The sequence below is a fragment of the Oreochromis aureus genome, linkage group 3 (assembly GCF_013358895.1).
Source record: "Oreochromis aureus strain Israel breed Guangdong linkage group 3, ZZ_aureus, whole genome shotgun sequence".
NCBI lineage: Eukaryota > Metazoa > Chordata > Actinopteri > Cichliformes > Cichlidae > Oreochromis > Oreochromis aureus.
This window is the reverse complement of record NC_052944.1, coordinates 63,568,382-63,578,487: the sequence shown is the minus strand read 5'-3', so window position 1 is coordinate 63,578,487 and position 10,106 is coordinate 63,568,382. Positions and strand designations below refer to the sequence as shown.

General features: G+C 38.7%; 1 long non-coding RNA gene across 1 annotated transcript; it reads left to right on the top strand.

Annotated features, from left to right (window-relative positions):
* Positions 1 to 8,350: 8,350 nt before the first annotated feature.
* LOC120437633 lies at positions 8,351 to 9,530 on the top strand. The gene is made up of 3 exons (XR_005611306.1): positions 8,351 to 8,687; positions 8,842 to 9,017; positions 9,467 to 9,530. It is a non-coding gene; the product is annotated as an uncharacterized LOC120437633 (long non-coding RNA).
* Positions 9,531 to 10,106: the final 576 nt, after the last annotated feature.

The following is a 10,106-nucleotide window of genomic DNA, read 5'->3' as shown; positions in this document are numbered from 1 at the left end:
ACACAGCAGGGTAAGTTAAAAAAACAAAAACATGTGTAAACTATGATGTAAATATGATTAATCAGAAATAAACAAAGCCTTTAAAATAAAATCCAAGTTGATAAAGTAGTGCTTTTGTGCATAAAACAAAACATTAGCAGGTTTTTAAGTATCTAAGATGATGTTTTTGTAGTTCATCTTGAGGATTTTGTAGTTTGACCACACATTTACAACATCCAGCATCACATTTTTAAGCAGCTCAGTCAGAGCAGTAAAAAAGCCTCTTATTTTACTTCCTCCATGATGTTTCTTTGTAAAGTCGGGAAAATGACCCAGTGACCTCAGAGGAGGAAGATTTGTGAACTAGATTTTCTTGATTTGTTTAATGCGATGAAATTACTCCTTATGATACTTTAAGCAGGTTCAGGAAAGAAATAATTCCTAAAGGTGAAGTTAATCAAATCAGTGGCAGATCTCTCTGAATAAAACCTCCTCTCATTTGAATTTCAAATCTGGATACATACTGTACTCGCTCCTCGGCGCTCTTAGTATTTGCTTATTAGTTCAGGATTCAACATAAGCTCAGAGCAAAAAGTCAAAAAGATGTAAATGAAGCTGTAATAGCATGGGAAAAAAGGAGAAGGAGAAGGCAAATCAACAAGTTTCATAGATCAGGGGTCAGATAGACTCCTCTTATAAGCAGGACAGACATTTATTTATGTGTTTCTAACATGTTCTTTCATTATATTTAATAAACCCTCAGTGCTTTATCACAGGAGGAGTGTCTGAATAGTTCTCTTTACTCAGAATGAAAAACTTGCCCTAATTTAGTCATCTTAAATAAGCTGATGTGTGAAGACAGTAAACTCGTCTTCACACATCATCCCTTCATCAAAAAGCATCTTGTGACTGAAGAGTTTCACTCTGATTGTCAGGGCTGACTGTGCACAATGATCAGATATGTTTTGTTTATTCTTCAAACTGGTTTCTTTTCTTTTGTTGTTGTTTTGCTTAAATCTGGATCAGCTTACAGAAGAGGAGTCAGTGTAACAAAGAGTATTAGGGCGTCATATGAGGCAACATGATAAAAGTACACTCATCACCAGAAAAAAATGAAATAATTTTACTGATATTAAAACTCATTCTGAAGTAATTTTCAGTAACTCATCGACACAAGGCATTTTGTAGAGGGTGTAGCAGCTGTGACAGTTTTTCTTGTTTTTGACTTTATTCTCAGAACAGTATTTTTTGAGGTTAATCTCAAACTTTCAACTGAACAAAAATGTATTTTTCTTATTGTGGCTAACACTCCATTAGGGGAAACACCTGAACTGAAGTGAAAAAAGCAGATATGATTCAGCTTGAGTTTTTACGTGTCTCTTCTGATTGAAATCCTGTTGAGTCAGTGCAAACAAACACACAACAAACCCTCTTGGTTTTTTCTTCAGGCAACAGCAAGTGGAGAACACAGACCCTATAGTGATAGTGAAAATCTAATGTGTTTCGTTGGACTACACTTTCATGTCCATTCACATTGTTATTGTCATGCACAGATAAACAGTATAGCCACATTTAATGAATAATGAAATTCGTTTGCTCGGGCTCATCAGCTTTACATGAAAATATATATAAGTGTGCAGTTGTATTAAAGAAGAAAATAACCATAATAATAATAAAAATAAAAATAACTAACAAAACTGTAGGAGGAGTCACAGGAATTATTGGAAAAATAGGGTTGCCATTTATTTAACCCAAAAATTATATTTACAAAAGTAATAAATTACAAAGGTAATAAATTTGAGCTCATAAAAGAGGTCAAAGAAACAAAACTGAACTCCAAAACCAAATGACTGCCCTAACAAACATAAATGATCTAAACATGAACTGACACACAAGGGTATATATCAGGGGTCCCCAACTCCAGGCCTCGAAGGCCGGTGTCCTGCAGGTTTTACATGTGTCCGTGATCCAACACAGCTGATTTAAATGGCTAAATTTCCTCCTCAACATGTCCTGAAGTTCTCCAGAGGCCTGGTAATGAACTAATCATTTGATTCAGGTGTGCTGACCCAGGGTGAGATCTAAAACCTGCAGGACACCGGCCCTCGAGGCCTGGAGTTGGGGATCCCTGGTATATATAATAGCTGATCAGACCACTATAACACAGGAGGGATAACTAAACAAAACACAATTGTAAACAAACAATACAAACAGTACAGTCTGGTTTATTAATAAACTAAACACCAAAGAAGAAAATCAAAACTACTAAACCCCAAACTCAATATTTAACTAAATACAAATACTTTGTTTTTAATGAAAGAAAACACACATTCTACATTTCAGCAGGAAATGGTGGTGGTATATCAGGGGTCCCCAACTCCAGGCCTCGAAGGCCGGTGTCCTGCAGGTTTTACATGTGTCCTCGAACCATCACAGCTGACTTAAATGGCTGAATGACCTCCTCAACATGTCCTGAAGTTCTCCAGAGGCCTGGTAACGAACTAATCATGTGATTCAGGTGTGTTGACCTGCAGGACACCGGCCCTCGTGGACTGAGATTGCCCACCCCTGTACTAACCCCATGTTGCTCTCCGATGCGTTCATCGGAGTGTGAATGTGTATGAATGGTAGATACTTAGCACTTAAGAGGTCAGAAAAAAGTGCTTGTGTGATTGGGTGAATGAATTAGTTGTATAAAGCGCTTTGAGTGCTCAGAAAGCGTAGAAAAGCGCTATATAAGAACCAGCCCATTTACCATTTGTCTGGCAACTCGTTATATCATGGCAGATAAGTAGTAAAAGAAACAAAGGTTAGTCAAAAATCAAAGTAATGAACTGCAAATATGCACGCTTACAAATAGAACAAATGTATCCAAACCAATCAATAAACTTATTGGAAACTAAAGTGTGTTATTGTGTTCTAACAAAGGATTGAAAATACAAGAGTTACCGACTTTAGAGTGTGGCTACTATGGGTTTGGCCATCACAAAAACACTAAAGTATTAATATTAACAGAATTTGAGACAATTGTTTGGTATTCACAGTTTCATATTTACAGTTGTGCAAAAAAACTTGCGCAGTGAGAATTTAAAGTTGTTTAAAGTGACAGTGTGTAGAGTCCAGTAGTTGTACTGAGTGTGTAATGGTGTGTATAGAATGTCAGCAGTTCAAAAGTCTGATGGCTTGTGGGTAAAAACTGTCTCTGTGTCTGGTCTGAATGCTTCTGTATCGCCTTCCAGACGGCAGAAGTGTGAAAAGTCTGCGGCTGGGTGGCTGGGATCAGAGGGGATCTGCAGCGCTGTCTGTAGAGATCCTGCATGCCTGGCAGTTCAGTCCTGGTGATGCGCTGTGCTGATCTCACCACCCTCTGCAGAGCTTTGCGATCCAGAGCTACCATAGCAGGTGGTGATGCAGCCAGTCAGAATACTTTCAATGGTGGATCTGTAGAAGTTTGTAAGTATTCTGGGGTTCATGCCGGATCTTCTCAGGCGCCGCAGGAAGAAGAGCTGCTGCCTTGCTGCTTTTGTGATCACACCAACATGGTGTGACCAGCTCAGATCCTCGCTGATGTTGATGCCCAGGAATCTGAAGCAGCTGACTCTCTCCACCTCTGCTCCTTCGATGTGGATGGGGGTGTGGCCTCCTCTCTGCAGTCTCCTGTAATCCACGATGAGCTCCTTGGTTTTGCTGATGTTAAGCAGCAAGTTGATGTCGGGGCTCTCACCTCTGCCCTGTATGCATCCTCATCTCCATCAGAAATGCAGCCGATGATGGTGGTGTCGTCTGCAAATTTCACGATGGCTTTCTCTTTTATGTAGTAAAAAATAGGTTGTTTCATTTTCACTTCAGTGTTGGGACACTCATATTAATCGATCTGTCAGCGAACAATTTGAGTAATGGAGAATGTCAGGAGAAACTCAGTTACATTGCACTTTCAATGTAACTGCTGACGGCAAAGGGCAATGCTCTCAGAGTCCAAATCCATGAATGGCTGTCTAATTTGTGTTAGCAAAGTGTTTTGTTTTTTTTCAAAAAGTGTTACAAATGTGTATTTTGACAAAACTTGAGTTTTCTTTGGTTGTTAATTTTATTTGTCTTTTTAATGTGTACCACTGCCACCATCTTTGTTAAACTGGTCTGGTCTGATATTCTGAAAATAAAGATTATTCAGGTTTTTAAAAAATATAAAGACCTGGATGGCCGCTAACTTTCTGCTTCTTAATTCAGACAAAACTGAGGTTATTGTACTCGCCCCTGAAAATCTTAGAAATATGGTATCTAACCAGATTCTTACTCTGGATGGCATTACCTTGGCCTCCAGTAACACTGTGAGGAACCTTGGAGTCATTTTTGACCAGGACATGTCCTTCAACGCACATATTAAACAAATATGTAAGACTGCTTTCTTCCATTTGTGCAACATCTCTAAAATTAGAAATATCCTGTCTCAGAGTGATGCTGAAAAACTAGTTCATGCATTTATTACTTCCAGGCTGGACTACTGTAATTCATTGGAGGTTATGATAGGGGACAGCAACAGGGACACAGTGACTAATCCCAGTCCCTCTCTACCCTGACTCTAACCCTAATATAGGCACCCAGCCTCCCCTCCTAACACAGCACTCACCTACCTTGCTGTCTTCACTGTCAGCAACACTAAAACAGCTAACAGCACTTTGAAGCTCAGGAGGATTCACACCGCTGTAAAGCCACAAGCTTGTTTGCTCTTTCACAAACTTCTTCTTTCACCGCTATGATGTTGATGGTTGCCTGATATTCTTGGTTGGATCAACATTACAAGGTAACCTGTGTGAGTGTGTGGTAAGAGCCCTCTGTAATTTTCAGAATATTCTGACTGAAATGTTATAATAATGTAACACTCATGTATCCTGTGTTCATGCATGCTCAGTCGTCCAGGTAAGGTTCAGCTGAACTGCAGCTTTAAGTGTCCTAAATGATGCGATGATGTGTGAGTGTAACCCCTGTGAGAAGGTGGCTCACAGGTAAGCTGCAGAGCCTTGTTCGCATGGACGTGTTTAAATAAAGTTAGAAAAGGTTTCATTTCTTAATGTGAAGCACAGCTGGAACATCTGGAACATGCCAGACATCAGCTGTAGATCGAGAGTCACAGTGGCCTCTGCCTGTACGCATTTTTTGTTAAAGGTAAAAGATGAATATATTATTTAAAATACAAAATGACTCTCGGGCAATGTTCCCTCTAATTTTTCATGTGTCTGAGTGAACACACAAACTCCCTGAGCGATCCTTTGGACCACTGTGAGCGACATTGGACGTGTGCACTGTGGTCACGCCAGCATCGAATCCATCCAAGTTACATGGTTTATTAAAATAATCAAATTACAGCATTTACATTTATGTTAGACTACTTTTAATTAACTGCTTTAGCCCACTTACAATGAAAATTTAAAAAATCCTGTTCATGACCTGTGTAGTATGTTAACACTATTGGAAGTAAAAATAACTTGAACTCCAATTTCGAAAACACAACTTTCCTCTTTTATTTAATTTTTTTTTTATAAAGCTCTGACTTGTATTATGAGTCTGTGGTCTGGGAGAGAGTCTGTAACTCTCTGTCTGCAAAATACAGTATATAATGACCAGTGTTGGGCAATTAATTATATAGTTACTTCTTCAAAAAAGTAACTCAGTTTGGCAAACAACAAAGTTTTTTGCAGCTATTTTTTTTTAATGCAGCCAAGGCGTTTTTTTAAATAAACATTTCAAACTATTTACAGAACAATCAGCTGTTCTGCATCAAATCTGATGCCACACAAATTATTTGTGCCACTCCAAAAAATAATTTCTGTCCACTATGAGATAAAGGAGAACAACAGCCTGATACCTGCAGGCCTGACAGCAGCAGATGTATCACTCCTGTAACACCTGTAACATTCAGCAGTCGCCTCATTGTTCTGACACACACAACAAAACTATTGACTACACTACACACTAACTACACAAGATTTGCGCTAAACGTCTCAAATCTCTCACATCTCAAAACACCGCCGTCACTCCTAAAACTTCCCCCCGTTTCTTAACAACTAGATGCCACGTTGCCATATAATTTTTTGATTGGTCGACATGGTGCATTTTTGGACGAATAGGAAAGGAAGAGGGGGGTGGGTTGTTTTTGCTCACATGTGGAGAGTGCTTTCGAGCCTTCCCAGATAGCAAGGCAACATTGAATTGATGTTGATTTTTCATCCGAACCGTCGTATATGGTCGGGGTTGAAATGCCAATGTTGTAACAACGTTGAAATACTGTGGTAAACCGACGGTCTTACTATACGGACGTTGTAATGATGTTGATTTAACGTTGTTTTTTTGTCATTGATATTTGATCTATTTGTAGTCGACCAGGCGACAACAACAACGTCGAGAAAATGTCTATTTATAGTTGACCATCATTCGGCGCCGGCCACCATCAAAAAGCCATCGATTTATAGTTGAGGGTTAAATTGCATTGCAACTGAACGCTTCGAAGGTTCCTTTGTTCTTGCCGTCACCTCGGCGCTGGACCCAGACTTTCGGTCTGTAGTTGCTTTTTAGCATAGTACTACAAAAAATGGTAAATCTGTGATATATGATTGATAAACGTAAAGTTAACTGTATAAACATGTTCAATGACTTTGTTACTTTTAATGATTGGAGAGCACCCGCTTCAATTCGCACTCAATTCAAACTTTACGTTGCACGCTCACTTAACTTGCGTTTGCACCTTTTGTCCACACGTAAACTGCGTTTCCGTTAACTGAAAACTGAGATTTTTTAAAGACGCCTGCCAAGGTGGATATTTTCGAAAACTCCGTTTTAGCATTTACGTGTGGACGAGGAAAACGGAGAAAATGCAGCGTCAAAGGTGTGCGCCTTTTTTGACGCCACACTGTGCTATTAATTATTATTTAGTTCAGTCAATAGATCAAGTTTTGTAGTGACTATGAAATATATTGTAATTATCTGTTTCCTGTTTATCCTAGACAGGGCAAAAAAAGACTCCAAATTAAAAAGAGATGAAAGTGAAAGACTGGTGCATTGTGCAGTTCACCACTGGTGGTACAGAAATAGTCCCTAGTTCATGAATAAATGGGGAGAAATTGTCATGGCCTCCATATCCTCCACAAGACACATTCAGGATCCACGCAGTAAAGAGGAGAGTTCATCCTGGTGCAATATGGCTCACTTATGCACCAGTCCGACTTCTAATAAGCCATGGTGGATATCATCTGGATTGGTGTTGTATAAATGTAACAATAAGAAGTTTTTCTTGTCCTAATTTTTGTCTGGCCATACATTGTGTTTGTACTTCCAGACACATTTCAATAAGCAGAACGCAGTCTTCAGAAATATCTAAGTGAACACTGTGATACGTCTGACCTTCAGTCCAAAGCTGAAACTCAGACCAGTCATAAAAGAAAGCACAAGTAAAACTTTTTTTATTCACAAACATATCCTTGATTGCTAAAAATTTACGATCTTGTCTTTTGTACATATCTGTGATGCTTGCATACTGCAATATCACCACATAATATATTCCAAAAAGTGTAAGTTTGTAAACTTTTTAAAACTGCAAAGCCGTGTACACTTGTGCAAAAATTCATTTTATACTGTACCTTCTTGCACATCTCCGTTTCCTGTGTGTGTGTTATTATAAATCAAACTGTAACTTTAGGCAAAAATATTCCAAAAGCACATTTGTAATTACTTATGACCGTTTTCAACTTTTTTTCTTTAGACCGAATCCCCTGTACACATATAGTGACTCAGAGGATGAGCAGCCCACAAAAGAACAGTTTCCCCAGGCCCCTTGAGTGAAAATACCAGGTAATAAAATACTGTCTAGTGTCTTTGTACATATCTGTGTGTGACACACGGAAACTCTTTTGCCAAGTTGTCTGTATTCCTAAATACACCTTTCACCACTCTGGCAGAACACACAAAACGACACAGCTTTGCGATCTCCCCAGCATGCAGAGTCTGATGTTGAGGCCTTCCCTATAGATGGTATGCTTTTAAAATTGTTTTAAAGCTGAATCACAATGTCATTGTATTCTTATCTTCAAAACACCAGTTTATACTCCTGAATGTCATCTTGTTGTGATTTGTTTTTCTGTAGATTCCAGAGACTCTGTGAGGCCACTATTACAAGGCAAGTTTGAAAATCTTGGAATTTCAGATTTTACATGGTATAAATGGTAAATGGCCTATATTTGTACGGCGCTTTAACTAGTCCCTAAGGACCCCAAAGCGCTTTACACATTCAGTCATCCACCCATTCACACACAATTCAAACACTGGTGATGGCAAGCTACATATACAAATATCATATATATGTGACAGACAAAAACTAGCAAACACTTTTAGCAGTTAAAACAACTAATACTTGAATGCAGAATGTTACACCATCACTTATGGATATATTAGTTTTTCGCCTCTCACTGCTTAAGCCATTAATCTTTCTAGAATTGTTCTTTGAAACAGATGCGACCTCACAAAAGATATTAACTATGCTGTCAGACCTGACGAGATCTCTTAACGAACTCCGTGAGGAGGTCAGAGCCATCTGCAACACCGGCTGCAATGAATCGGTAGATGCTGGGGTACTGCCTCTGGATTTGCCCTTGCACAACATTGAAGAGCTAAACCATGCAGAGGCAGCTCTTCAATCACAAGAGGCAAATAAGGCAATGGTAAGTATATAAAGGTTATGTACACTTTGTAACTATAAAGTGTAATAGCTGTCAGATGTGATTTAAATGCATAACAATGGCATACACACAAGCACTTGCATACACATTTAAGACATGAGACACGCTAATTCCATCTCTTAAAATGTGTCTATAGGTGAGACGCTTTGCCTTGATTGGAGGGACCACACTGGAGGTGCGAGTCTGTCGTGTAATGGCTTATGCCATTACAAACGAGCTGGCCTCAGTACTAAACTGGGCAGGGAAAAACCAAGGACCAGACAAAGCAAAAAAGGGCATTTAAAGATACTGCGCTGTGCAGATGCATATTTGGTAAGTTTTACCGTTTATTGTAGTTTTATGAGCCTAGAGTGAACAATAAAGGGATCAATTGATGTGCTGGGTGCGTTTCACATTTCCTATGTCCGGTTTTTGCTATATTACTTTGACTTTTTTAATAACAAGACTTTCATGTCTGGTTAATCTGGAGATGGAGTCTTTGGTCTTTGGCTTGTTTAGTCCTCGGGTTGTACAGCCCGAGGACCCCATGTTTATTTTGTTTTAAAGGATACACGGCACACCATGCTAAGATTTATCACTTTTTCCGCTCATAGCTCTTTGTGAATCAAATGCGGCAGTTTGCAGATTTACGCGTGGTGACTTTCATGTTTATCAGCCTAGGAGTTTACATACTTTCTCCCTGCTGAAGACAGATAACAAGAGCTTATTCATGTGCTCTAGTTCACTTTTTTTGTTTGTGTGTGTGTGTGTTTTTGTCCTAGATGGCCTGACGCAGCAGTTAGGGGCAAACTCTATGTCCAAGTTTGTCTTTGCACAAGCAGTCCAGAAATGGCTCCGATACGCCCCAGATTGTATGGGTGGCGCAGGACGCACATCATCCGTCCCCATCCCGGAGAAAAAACTAAAAACTTATGTGAAACATATAAATTTAAATAGGAAACTGTCTTTTAATAAAGTATTTGGCAAACGAAAAATGTCTATTGACCTTTTTTTGTTTAGTTTTTTTTTCTCTGTTACATCACATGCAATGCTTTCTTATTTTAGGATATTAATATTGACATGATACATTGTGAAACATTTGATTTTTATAAAGGGTGTCCAATTTGAGGAATAAGTACAATTATGTGTTTAGGTGGTTTAAGTATTGATGGAAACATGCAGTAGTTTAGTATTGGTTAAAATAACTATAAAGAAAGGTAGATTTTCAGTCATGATTTAACTGTTTTAATAAAAAGCAACTGCGAAAGAGGTGGAAAATCAACACCATAGCTCAACAGTATTTCAATATCAGAATCTGACATTGTTTCAATGTCAACAGTATTAGAAAATATAACGTCGAATCAATGTCAGGTTTCAACATTGACTCAACATCAAAACCTGACGTTGTTTCAACGTTAAATA